The sequence below is a fragment of the Neovison vison genome, chromosome 13, assembly GCF_020171115.1.
Source record: "Neovison vison isolate M4711 chromosome 13, ASM_NN_V1, whole genome shotgun sequence".
Lineage (NCBI taxonomy): Eukaryota > Metazoa > Chordata > Mammalia > Carnivora > Mustelidae > Neogale > Neogale vison.
Genome location: NC_058103.1, coordinates 16,387,845 through 16,401,745, shown reverse-complemented (window position 1 = coordinate 16,401,745; position 13,901 = coordinate 16,387,845). Strand labels below are relative to the sequence as shown.

General features: G+C 42.9%; 1 protein-coding gene across 20 annotated transcripts in view; it reads right to left on the bottom strand.

Annotated features, from left to right (window-relative positions):
- Window positions 1-13,901, bottom strand: part of TTLL5 (tubulin tyrosine ligase like 5) — a 279,659-nt gene that overhangs the window by 120,790 nt on the left and 144,968 nt on the right. The window lies entirely within an intron of this gene.

Genomic DNA, 13,901 nt, shown 5'->3' with positions numbered 1-13,901 from the left:
GAGGGCAATCATTTAATAAATATGTACTGTTGACATTGTGCTGAACGCTGAAGATCCAAAGGTGTACGAAAGGTAGGTTCAAGAAATTTACTCCAAGACCCAAAGTGTCAGGGTTGCTTGATGGCGGCAGCAGGGGTGGGGCGGGGGTGGTGGTCTGCCATCTGTGCTTTCGGAAAAGGGAGATTTCTATTCTCAGAGTGATAACCCAATCTATCAGAGGAATGTAGGACCTTCAGTTTTTCGAAACTTACTACTTCCCCTAAATAGAAAAGGATGCTGTTTGCCTCTCCTTTGGCAGGTGGTCAGAAGGGGTCAGAGCTGCAAAGGGAGAAGGGAGCATTCCAGTAGCTGCTTCACAAGCAAGAGCGCTGTGTTGAGCAACTTGCCCACAGTTTGGTATTTACCCTCCCAACATTGAAGCCCCGTTGTGTACACGACGCACACACAGTGTGGAGAACATGCGAGATGGGAGCAGAGTGAGGGGCCTGCAAAGTGCTGAAGCAGCATACCTGGCAGCTGCTAAAACAAAACTTCAAAGATCTGGCTTCTCTGAAAAGCCATCCAGCAGGACCCCACCCACTCCCCCTGCTCACCACAGCTTCCCTGGGAGCTAGGACACCGAACGGCTTCCGCATGTTTGGCTCTGTTCCCCAGGGCTAGAGCCTCTCCGTAAGCCAAGTCACGACTGCTGGCCGAGCAGGTGGGGGGCTGGGGGGCGGGGTGAGCATGGGGACACGGGACCTCTCCCCAGTATTCAGCCATGGGCATATTGCAGAAAACAAAATGATCATGCTGGGATCTGCTTGAAAAAAATCCCCTTCCTCTCGGTCAGCCCAGGTCTGATTGGTTAGACACTAGTAATACAGAAGCTCTGGGCTTTCCACGCTCCCAAGGCATCAGAACATGCCCCTCCCAGCACCGCAAATTAGTTCAAGAACAGCATCTGTGGTAAATCTCTAGATCTAAACAAAAGAGGCTTGACATCTACAGAAGGCCCTAAGAGGAAAATCAAGAGTACGCCTTTCTTGGAAACTCACTCCTTTTTATTTTTTTAATCCTCGGACCAAGCTTAGGTCTTTATCACATCTTCTGGGTCAGCCGTCAGCTGTCTAGTCCTGTGCTACTTAATAAGGAAGCCATGAGCCTGCGAAAATGGGGCTAATAGAACTGAGCAACTGATTTTTTTCGTGTTATTTAATTATCATTAATTTAAATTTAAATTTCCACACCTGGCTTGTGGCTACTAAACTGGACAGCACTGATCTTATTCACCAAACATCTACTGAGGACTTTGTACAGGTCACCGTAAGGACGTAGAATTGTGTAAGACTCGGTGTTCTCCCCGCAGAAAGTTTACAGTCTAACATGACAGGTTAAGACAAATATTCTAAGAACCAGAACATGAGAAGGAGTGGCAGGTGTTGTAGCAGAAACAAAGGAATGATACTTGAACATGGAGTAGAGAGATGGTGGCCCGACACTGCCTCATACCAACCACTCAGGAAGGAAATACCAGTAAATCTATCCAATGAAGGACAGTGAGAGGAGAGAAAACACTGTAATGAACACCAAAAAGCTGAACCTCACAAAAACATACATTCAGTAAAGTAAGTCATTAGGCAACCCAATGTGAAAGGTCAGAGGAAAGAGATAACTATCCCATTCTGGGCTGTCCAAGATGGTGGATACCGTCCCACTTGCACGATCTTCTAGGAGTGGTTTTTAAGACTCCTGAGGATGAGGTGGGATGGGGAGAAGGATGGGGGTTAAAAAGTTCTCTGCCTTTTCCTCTCCCATATCTGCTTCTACCCCTCAGATGAAAGAGGATCTCTTGCTTGTCGGCACTTCTAAATTTTGGATAACATGAAAGAACTGAATAGGGTGCAAAGGAGAAGCAGTAAAGACCGATGACATGGGAAGGGTGGGGCGGGAGGGGGTGTTTCAGGCTTCAAGTTCAATAAAGGAACTAGGTAGGGCATTTTTTCCTAGTGTTCAGTTCAATAGGATAGGAAGGCCCCACATTTCCATTCTCTAGGAATTAAAACTGTGTACTTAGCCCGAGAATCCTCTGAATTACAGTTTTTAAGAATAGGAGTCCAATGCATAAGGAGGGAAGAGAAGAAGAGAAATCCTAATGATATCACTCAAGGAACAGGGAAGTCTGCATTGAGCCAAATCCTAAAGAACAGGGTGTGGGCACATGAAGATGCTGTGAGGGGCCAGGTGTCCACCCTCTCCTTCCTTTAAGTCAAAGTTCCTTAAATATTCACTTAATATCTGTTCTTATTTTTAAGTGCCTACTGCTCCCCAAGGCGCAGGATCTGACTGTAATAGGACGGCTTACACTTCTGTTGAAGGAGTGACAATAAGGAGAGAGTCAGCTAATACAGGGGGGCTACAGAGCAGCACCTGCACGGAAGTGCTGAAGGCAAACACATGAGGCTTATTTCTGATCACTGCTGGAACTGACCGTGTAGAGAGAAATAATACTGGAATAATACTGGAAAGTTTGGGACCAGATGCAGGTGTGCATTCTGGAAATCAGGCCAAGTTTTTATTTGTTTTTCTTTTCATTTTTAAGACTATGGTGCATTAGGACTTTTTATGTCTTCTAAAACTTTTAATTATCAGAGAAATTAACCAACAAAGAAAATCTTTAGATTAAATAAAACAAGTTAGAAAGACACAGACTTGAGAGGTCCAAGCCCAACTGCGCCATATTCAGAGGCTATCTCCTCCAATTTATCCTTCTCAATAATAAAGGTGTCTGTTGAAGGGAATCTTGGTTCTCTCCACAGTTTGGCAACTGCGGCCATTGCTGCTATGAACACTGGGGCATAGATGGCCCCTCTTTTCACTACATCAGTATTTCGGGGGGTAAATACCTAGTAGTGCAATTGCAGGGTCATAGGGAAGCTCTATTTTTAATTTCTTAGGAAATCTCCACACTGTTTTACAAAGTGGCTGCATTCCCACCACAGTGTAAGAAGGTTCCCCTTTCTCCACATCCTCTCCAACACACATTTTTTCCTGTCTTGCTAATTTTGGCCATTCTAACCAGTGTAAGGCGGTATCTCAATGTGGTTTTAATCTGAATCTCCCTGATGGCTAATGATGATGAACATTTTTTCATGTGTCTGATAGCCATTTGTATGCCTTCATTGGAGAAGTGTCTGTTTATGTCTTCTGCCCATTTTTGGACATGATTATGTTTTGTGTGTGTTGAGTTTGATAAGTTCTTTATAGATCCTGGATATCAACCTTTTGTCTGTATGGTCATTTGCAAGTATCTTCTCCCATTCCGTGGGTTGCCTCTTTGTTTTGTTGACTGTTTCCTTTGCTGTGCAGAAGCTTTTGATCTTGATGAAGTCCCAAAAGTTCATTTTCGCTTCTTTTTCCTTTGCCTTTGGAGACAGATCTTTTTTTTAAAAAGAATTTATTTATTTATTTGACAGAGAGAGATATCACAAGCAGGAGGAGAGTCAGGCAGAGAGAGAGAGAGAGAGAGAAGCAGGCTCCCGCCAAGCAAAGAGCCCGATGCGGGGCTCGATCCCAGGACACTGAGATCATGACCTGAGCCGAAGGCAGCGGCTTAATCCACTGAGCCACCCAGGCGCCCCTGGAGACAGATCTTGAAAGAAGTTGCTGTGGCTGATATCGAAGAGGTTACTGCCTATGTTCTCCTCTAGGATTCTAATGGATTCCTGTCTCACGTTGAGGTCTTTAACCCATTTTGAGTTTATCTTTGTGTATGGTTTAAGAGAATGGTCGAGTTTCATTATTCTACATATAGCTGTCCAGTTTTCCCAGCACCATTTACTGAAGAGACTGTCTTTTTCCCACTGTCTATTTTTTCCTGCTTTGTCGAAGATTATTTGACCATAGAGTTGAGGGTTCATATCTGGGCTCTCTACTCTGTTCCATTGGTCTATGTATCTGTTTTAATGCCAGTACCATGCTGTCTTGGTGATTACAGCTTTGTAGTAAAGCTTGAAATCAGGTAATGTGATGCCCCCAGTTTTGTTTTTCTTTTTCAACATTTCCTTAGCAATGTGGGGTCTCTTCTGATTCCATAAAAAATTTTAGGATTGTTTGTTCCAGTCTTTGAAATTCAAATACTCGTGAAATTTTTATTGGAATGGCTTTAAAAGTATAGATTGCTCTAGGCAGTATAGACATTTTAACAATATTTATTCTTCTGATCCAAGAGCATGGAATGGTCTTCCATCTTTTTGTGTTTTCTTCAATTTCTTTCATGAGTATTCTGTAGTTCCTCGAGTACAGATCCTTTACCTCTTTGATTATGTTTTTTCTCAGGTATCTTAGGGTTCTTGGTGCTATAGTAAATGGAATCGATTCTCTAATTGGCATATAACTGTTGATAATAATTTCTAATGATTGCTTCTATTCCTTGGTGTCAGTCGTGATCTCTCTCTCTTCATTCATAATTTTATTAATATGGGTCCTCTCTCTCTTCTTTTGTATTAGTTTGGCCAACTGTTTATCGACCTCATTGATTCTTTCCAAAAAAAAAAAAAAAAGCTCTAGTTTCGTTGATGTGTTCTACTGTATCTCTAGTTTCTATCTCATTGATCTCTGCTCTAATCTTGATTATTTCCCTTCTTGTGTGTGGGGTTGGCTGAATTTGTTGTTGATTCTCCAGTTCTTTAAGGTATAAAGAGATCTGGTGTATTCTGGACTTTTCAGTTTCTTTGAGGGAGGCTTGAATAGCTATGTATTTCCCCCTTAGGACCGACTTTGCCGTATCCGATAGGTTTTGGACCAATGTGTCTTCATTCTTATTGGTTTCCATGAATTGTTTAAGTTCTTCTTTCATTTCCTGGTTGATCCACACATTCTTAAGCAGGGTGGTCTTTGGCTTCCAAGTGTTTGAATTCCTTCCAAACTTGTGGTTGAGTTCCAGTTTCAAAGCATTGTGGTCTGAGAATATGCAGGGAATATTTTGGTATCGGTTGAGCCTTGATTTGTGACCCAGTATGTGATGTATTCTGGAGAAAGTTCTATGTGTGCTCGAGAAAAGTGAGTATTCTGTTGTTTTAGGGTGGAATGTTCCATATTTATCTATGAGGTCCATCTGGTCCAATTTGTCATTCAATGCTCTTGTTTCTTTATTGATTTTCTGCTTGGACGATCTATTACTGAGAGTGGTGTGTTAAGATCCTCTACTACTAATGTATTCATATCAATATGACTCTTTACCTTGATTAATAGTTGTCTTATGTAGTTGGCTGCTCCCATATCGGGGGCATAAATATTTACAATTGTTAAATCTTCTTGGTGGATAGACCCTTTAAGAAGGATGTAGAGTCCTTCTTTATCTCTGACCACAGTCTTTAGTTTAAAACATAATTTATCTGATATGAGAATCATTACCCCAGCTTTCTTTTGAGGCCCATTGGCATGAAAGATGCTTCTCCATCCCTTCACTTACAGTCTGGATGTATCCTTAGCTTCCAAATGAGTCTCTTGTAGATAACATATGGACGGGTCCTGTCGTTTTATCAAATCTGCAACCCTGTGCTGTTTTATGGGAACATTTAGGCTGTTCATGTTGAGAGTGATTACTGAAAGATACATTTTTATTGACATCATGTTGCCTGTGAAGTCCTTGTTTCTATAGATTATCTCTGTAAATTTCTGTTGCATGACACTCTTGGGTTTTTTCTTCTTTTATAGAACCCCCTTAGTATTTCTTGTAGTGCCAGGTTGGTGGTCACATACTCTTTTAAACCTTGCTGATCTTGCAAGCTCTTTACCTCTCCATCCATTCTGAACATCAACCTTGCTGGATAAAGTATTCATGGATGCATGTTCTCATTTAGTGTAGGGCAATATTCTTTATACCACCTGCCTAAGCTGTCACCTCTAACTTAGCAGGAGTGTGAATCACTTTTCTTTGATCCTTGAATAGTGTTGAGCACAAAGTAAATGTGCAATTATCTCTTAATTTATTACTATTAGCCTCTTGGCCCATCCACACTCCATCTGCCCTTCCAGATTCAGCTCATGCCCCTTTCCTTTCTGTAGACCTTTCGCCAGCTTCTCCAGTTAGTGATCAATTTCTCCTCTGAACTCTTACCTATAGGATAATCCTCTCCCTCAACCATTAAGCACATATTGTTCCACAGTATTTGCATCCACAGGGCTATTAATTTTCCTCTTGGAGAACACAGACCATGTCTAACCCTCCTTCAGAGCTCAGCCCAGTGTCTTGTGTTTAGGAGATATTCGGTAAATGTGCGTTAACTATTTGGGGATAATACTATTTTAACAACTACCAGATGATGCCATTTCCCATCCGGGATGCTACTTAATGGCAGTAGCCACCTTTCCTCTTTTTCAAATATCTCAATATAGTAATGATTTGGGACAGAAGTTAACAAAACTCTTCTTTTGAGGGCTGGTATTCCAAATGCATTGGGTTCATGTAGCTAAGCAAGAGATTTGAGAACACTAATAATATAGACAGATTCTTTCATCTATTTAATTTTCCTTGGTGCAACGTTTCAGAAGAACATAATTTGATTTCCTTTAGCCTTTAAGTACATCGCATTTATTAACCTCCTTTATGGTTTCCTTACCTGCTATGCCAGAAAGCCTGCTTTTCTCATCTAAATCCTTATAGATTATAGTCACGTTCCAGAGATGCACCCATATTTCATTTTCATCATGGAAAGATAGTAAAACTTATTTTTAAAGAACCAGGCCGAACATGGTATTGATTATTGGCTTTGAAGCCAAATTAACACAAGTTTTAGCCTGACAATTCATGAAAGTCAAAACATCCCTTTACTGCATCTGAAGCAGAAGAATGGTCCAATTAAGTCAAGAGTTCTACTGTTACTTATTACGAACTCCAGGGGCCGGCCATATGATGTGACATTTTGAATTCCTAAGCCCTCATACACTGCCTCTCTCCCATCTCCAGCTTTCCTTGCATCTCCCAAAGAACACTTCGCTCCATATTCAAATGCCCTTTTAAGTTTAGCTTCTCTTAGGTATCTTTCTTTAGGAGCATTTTCATGGTTTGTGATTAAAATTTTAATTTATGGATATTGACTTCACAATAAAAATGAATCGTGTAAACCTCTGGGTTGCTCAGTGGGTTAAAGCCTCTGCCTTCGGCTCAGGTCATGGTCCCAGAATCCTGGGATCGAGCCCCGCATCGGGCTCTCTGCTCGGCAGGGAGCCTGCTTTCCCCCTCTCTCTCTGACTGCCTCTCTGCCTACTTGTGCTCTCTGTCTGTCAAATAAATAAATAAAATCTTAAAAAAAAAAAAAAAAGATTAGGTATACCTGTTTTCCCTACTGTGTATCTAGTCTAAGCATTAAATGGAGTGGTATGGGAATATCATGTCCTTAGCAGGTCTAATTTTGTTTCTTTCTTTTCTGGAAAGGGAACAAAGAATTATCAAGAAGCTAAACCCAGGCCAGAACCTCAGCCAAAACTGCTTCTCCAAGTGGCTGCAAGGGAAGAGAGGACCTTTACTCGTTTTCAGATACTGTCAGTCTATTGTTTTGTTAAAAAAGAGATACAGGGAGTTTTTTCCTTTTAGCCTCTTAAATCCTAGGTGTTAAAAAAAAAAAAAAAAAAAAAAAAAAAGGAGGGGTGCCTGGGTGGCTCAGTTGCATAAGCATCTGCTTTTGGCTCAGGTCATGATCTTGGGTGTCTTGGGATCAAGCCCCGCATTGTGCTCCCCTGTACTGCCTCTCTTTTTCAAATAAATAAAATCTTAAAAAACAAAAAAAGCAATGATTTCTTAGTTGTACTTAATTGGTAACATGCTGAAAGTCTTAATAAAAAGAAGAGTGGGAGAGGCACTTGGGTGGCTCAGTTGGTTAAGCATTTGACTCATGATACCAGCTCAGGTCATGGTCTCAGAGTTGTGACATCGAGACCCATGTTGGGCGTGGGGCCTGCTTGGGACTCACTTTCTCCCTCTCCCTTCCAAATAAAATAAAATGAAATAAAACAGAAAGAAGTGGGAGGGAGGATGGGATCTTCAGCTACAGATTTGGGAAAGTTGGCTGGTCTTCCTTCTAAAAATTCAGGGAATCAACAGTAAGCTTTAAAACTGGATCAGCATGAATCTCTACAGGAGTCACAAAGAAAGACAGGTTCTTTGCCACTCTGACTCTTTCTAAGCTCTTTCAAGGCTGGTAAATGGAGTTAACTTGGAAAGATGAAAGGAGAGAGAAAAACGTGAGAATTAAACTGAATTATGAATAAAGTACCTCTAACATAACTTCTTCATTTTAAAAAAGGAGTCTCATTCAGCTTAATATGCAGACTTTTGGCATTCAGGCCTCTTAAAGCCAAAATAATCACCAACTGTGGATGAATATAAAATCATAAAGTGAACAGTCAAATAAGATAGGGTCTGCCTCCAAGATTGTGCGCGTGCAAGTGTACACGTGTGCCTATGTGTTGTTCCCAAGGAAAGGTGAGGTGGTTTCTCTTTGGTACTCTGGGGGAGTTGAGGGGGAGGCTTGCTGAACTGAAAAAACACTACACTGGCACACCACAAAGCAACCTGCATTTTGGCTTGCAGATAAAAGATCTACTTCTTTCACTCCTGATACTAGGCCCCAACATTCCCACACATACTTTGCCCAGGCTCTGCTATGATGTCCAGCCAGCGATCTTTTGACACATTTCCTGGGTTTACCCACATTCCTTCAATAGGCAGAAGCCCAACCCTTCGGCCCTTGGCACAAACACCTATGGCCCTCAGCTCTCTCGGGGAAGAAGGAACTGTGGAATCTGTCACAGAGCTTGAACTGACACAGAGCATAACCCCTGAGAGGTTATATGCCTGGGCGAGTGAGAAAAGAAGCAGAGAAATTTTAGATAGAAGTACAGGCCTTTATCACTCCTGTGCTGAAGAAACATTTTACTCAAGGGGAAGGAATGGTGAGAGCTAAGACTCAGGAGGAGGAAGGTCAGGTTAACTTTATTTTATGGGAAAGAAGGAAGGAGAATAAGAAGTGAAATATCACTTCTACAGAACTCTGAACATGAAAGAGTTTCTTTTCCTTTTTTTTTTTTTTAAGGCACCCCCCCAAAATTGGTTTCTTTTTGTGATTGTGCTCTTTGGCTAGAGAGTGTTGTTTACATAACAGTATAAAGTACAAAATTATAAGCTCCAAACTCCTCCAGAGAAAAGCTCTCCCAAAGCTCGACCCCCAGGATAGATGGAAAATATGAGTGTTTACTGGCTGGAACATCGAGCTGCAGTGGAAATTTCAACATTCAGAAGAAGATAGCAGAAAGGAAGGGCCTGGTGAGCAGAACGAAGTCACCCTTCAACAAAGGGGTCAGAGAAAAAGGAAGAGTCTCCTATCGGCCCCACTCTGTGCTTTCCCTTCCTCAGCTGGAAAGGGCACAGCTCTGTACTCCAGCCCGAGGAGCACACCACCTGTAGGTGACGGCCGGTTCCCTCTGTACAAGATACTAACACAAGTGTGTAGCAACACCATATCCCAAGCAAATCCAATTTTAACTTTACTCCTTTGGGGGACGAAAACGAAACGTTATCGACAACCTACAGCAAAACCAGACAGTACACTGGCTCCTTTCACATACACTACTCAATTAAATCTTAAAACAACTTAAGAGGTAGGTACTACTTGCATATCTAAGCAGATGGGGAAATTGTGGCCCAGAGAAGCAGCGTAACTTGCTGGTGGTTACATACTTAGTGAGGCGCATCCAGGCCCCTCCAACTCAATGGCTCCTTCTCTTTCTATTACACCATGTCACCTTCCTCATAGGGGTCAACGGCCCCCTCTCCTATGAAGTTAACACACTCGTAAAGAAACAGAAGCATTTCAAGGACTAGGCTCAGGATAATCTCCCTACAGAGAGGCAGAGGACAGGAGCAAAACTTTGCCATTTTAGTCACTAAGTACAACTTTTGTAGAATTGTGGTACTCTCTTTTAAGCCCTTACAATACTCTTTTCCATTGAAGTAAAAAAACCCCTATGTTTAAATGTACCATCTAACCACTTCTGTGTATGCAGTTCAATATATATACATGGTTGTGCAACAGATCTCTGGAACTTTTTTATCTATAAAACTGAAACTGTAGCTATTAAATGCTAATTCCTTCCCCCTCTCCCTACAGCCCCTGGCAACCTACATTTCTAACTTACCTAGACACTTCATATGAATGGAATGATATAGTTAGTATTTATCCTTTTGTGATCAGCTTATTTCACTTATCACAATGTTCTCTTATGTTGTAGCAGGTGACAGGATTAAAACCTCATACACTCTTCTTGATATCTTTTCTTCTAATTGCCTGTGCTGTAAAATTTAAATCTTTGCTCTATGCCACTGGACACTACTCTGTAATTGTTTCATGTGTATATAGCTCCTCTTCTCTGCTAGATAGTAACCTGTTAGTGATAAAAAGAAACAAACAAACAAACAAACAAACACGTCTTCCAAATCTTTTAGACCAACCCAGCGCCCAGGACTACCCTCGCCGAGAATGTGAAAGATACATCACAGACTGTAAGCTCTGTGAGATCAGGCACTATCCTGTTTTATTTATCGTGACTCCCCAGCATCTAACCTAATGCCTGACAGGGAGAAAATGAATAGGACTTTAAAAACAACAACAAAAAACTTGGTATTTCTGAGGATTAAGAATGAAAAATGGAAAAGAGACTTGACTCTCCAGCAACATTTATAAGAGATAATCTAAAGAAGGGAGAAAAATATTAGCTAAACTAGAATCAAAATCTCTGAAAAACTTGTTCTTAAAAATTATGTAAAGTAGGGTATCAGACTCTATAATTTAGCTCCAGAGAGTGAGAGGACAGAGGGACAGAGCAATGTGACATATACCCCAATTTCAAAGATCTGGCGCTTCATTGTACCCTGTTCCCCCGTGTTACTCTCCACAATGGGGGCTAGCCAGGACGAGCACCCTAAGCCCATGAGGTCTGACCCAGTCGCAAAAAGGAGGCACATACTCATGGCTTTGCTTTCAACTTCCCCCACCTTTAATATCGAGGAACAGACAAATCCCCAGGTTGCATGTGTGAAAAAGCCAGAGATGGATAAAAATAATTCAATGACAAATACTGGAAAAACATACAAAGGGGCAGAAGCCAGACATTCGTGGGATTCCCTGACAGCTCGATCCACAAGGAAGGGTTGGACTGGAAAAAAACAGGGCCTCAGGTTCCTGCCAAGCCGTCTGAGGCCCTGTCCTTCCCAAATCATTCCAAGCAGCAGCCAAGACTTTACAGTAACCCTTCCAGGTCTCAAACAAAAAGATGCACTGTGGGGCACCTGGGTGGCTCAGTGGGTTAAAGCCTCCACCTCAGGTCATGATCCCAGGGTCCTGGGATCGAGCCCCGCATCGGGCTCTCTGCTCAGCAGAGAGTCTGCTCCCCCTCACTGTCTGCCTCTCTGTCTACTTGTGACCTCTGTCTGTCAAATAAATAAAATCTTTAAAGAAAAAAAGAAAGAAAGAAAGAAGGATGCACTGTGAGCCCACTGAGGGCTCCTCACCTAGAAAACGCCCTGCCCAACTCCAGGCAAGGCTGGCAGTCCTGGGGAGAGGCCTCTGCTTATGGCTTTGAGCCACTAACAATGCCCCATGGGCCTAGAAAACATACACTCAAAGCCTGCCTGAAAAATCTCCCCCATCTCATTGGCTGAAGAAAAACTTAGACACGTAGGTATCTGCATCTGGAAAGCGAAACTGATCCCTTTAAGAAGGAGGTCAGGAACACTTGGTACCTGCATCCCGGAGGCCCTACTGTAGAATTCTGAATCGGCCTTGCTTAGAGGTACACCTCAGGCTTCTCAACATGTGACTGATTTTGGCCCTGACTACTTTCTCTTCTGGAGAATGGCCTGCAATTAATCTCACTTATTACCTCTGAAAAGTAACAACAGAGGAATGGCTGGCCAAGTCCAGCTCCAGAGCGTCTAGGGAACTGCAAGCTACATGGCCAGGCCTCAGACTGTCTGGGCAAGTCGTGGGCTCTCTGCTTTCCTCTCCCACAACAAAGCTTGAACACGGACTCCAGACAGACCAGAGGAACCAAGGGATTTGAGGAGCCGGGCTGAGCTCACACTGACCCAATGGGAGACGACGGCCCTGAGGCTGCGTTTGGGGTGGTTTCAAAACAGCGGGGGAAGAACAAGATTGTCTGGTCAAAACGTGTGTGATCCATAAAATCGAGAACAATAGCAACACCACAGGGAAATGAAAAATAACACGATTTGCCGAGTTCTCGTGAGTCACCAGTTTTCATTCCTGTGGCTACCAAGTCACTGAATCCTCCAACATGCAGATGAAAAGCACAGCCAGTGAAGGATTCTCTTTACGTCTTGTCACCGTTGATGGGGCAGCCCCTGGTTTAGTGAATTATCAGATCTTATCAGCGCTGGAATCCACTGTTGCTGTGACGGACAAACTAGTAAGAGCACCTCTTATTTACGTAGCGGCCACTTCCAGGGAGATCAAAGTGCCACAGGGGCGATCTAAAAGCTCTCAAAACAGGCCGGTTTATACGTAAGTATGCTTACCCCATAAAAATATTCAATGAATAATTTAGGGTCACTTAGTGTCAAAACCAGTACTAAAACTCAGATCTCTAGGCTGTTAATCCTCTATTCATTGGGCTTAGTCACCCTTACTACTAAGCGAGGGACAAGAGCCCATCCACAAAACAGTGACTTACCAGATAAAAATGGAAATTGGGGGACGGTACTGTGTAGAATGTGTGCTGGAGGTCTGGCTGTGGCCCACATCACAGCCAGCTCTGGTAAAACCCTGGAGAATTCACTTAGCGCTGCTTTTGGGTAGACAACTCGGGGAATTCCACAAGGTGCCTCCCGGCTATTCTGGCAACCACAGGTTACCTAGGCTCAGAGGAAGGTGTTCAGGGCTACTCTCAACTGAAATGGGACCTGACAACCGACCCTTTGGCTTGAAGAGCAGGTGACAAGAGGCTGCTTTGGGTACAACTAACCTGAAAGGGGAAAAGCCTGAGGACTCTGCACGGGCCACTTTCTGGTGCTGGGGCTCTGAAGTCAGTGGTATAATGTGTTATTTTCCTGCCGCTCAGGAAAGCACAGTCTGGCTAGGCGAAGGCCTTTCACAGTGCTGGACTCTAGGTCTGGACTCTGACCTGGACGGATTCCCACATCTTTCTGGGTCTCAGCACTGCCAAACAGGTGCTACCCAAAGAAGGTTCTGAACCCAGCCATGATGTTGGAGTTTCGACATTTTGTTTATAGTATGGAAAATGGTTCCAGCCTTGTCCTACAGGCAGATAATATACCCTAAGATTGCAGGGAACGTGTCTGCCATAGAAACAAGGCTCTGATTGTAAAATGAAAACGGAATATTTGGAAATATTTTATATGGAAAATAAAGCTCTACGGTATAAACAGAATTCTTTTTTACGACTTGTGTTTTAGGAATGTGGCTATTCTGTAGACTGTAAATCACCAAACGACAGACTTCTGCACAGAGAACTTCGTGGGAGGATGTCCTGCCTGCAACAGTCGTGCCTCGCAGTCTTCAACTCTTTATAACTCTCAGTTAAGATGATTCTTTTCACCCTTGACCACAATGGTTACTGGTATGAAAGACACTGTCCTCAAGCATGATGTAATGTGCTTATGTTTATGTTGCTTCCTGGGCAGAGTCTCTGCTTCCCAAATTAGCTCCTTCAGTAATAATTCTGACACTAACAGATACTTCAATGGCAAACAGGTATTTCTTTCATCCTTAAGTCTTTGGTCACCTCTCGCAAGCACGAGGCAAGGCAGCAGGCTAAGAGCTGGCCGGCTGGTGGAGGCTGGAAGTGCTGGTGCGGGGTGGGGACTCGCTGGGACATCTGTGGCA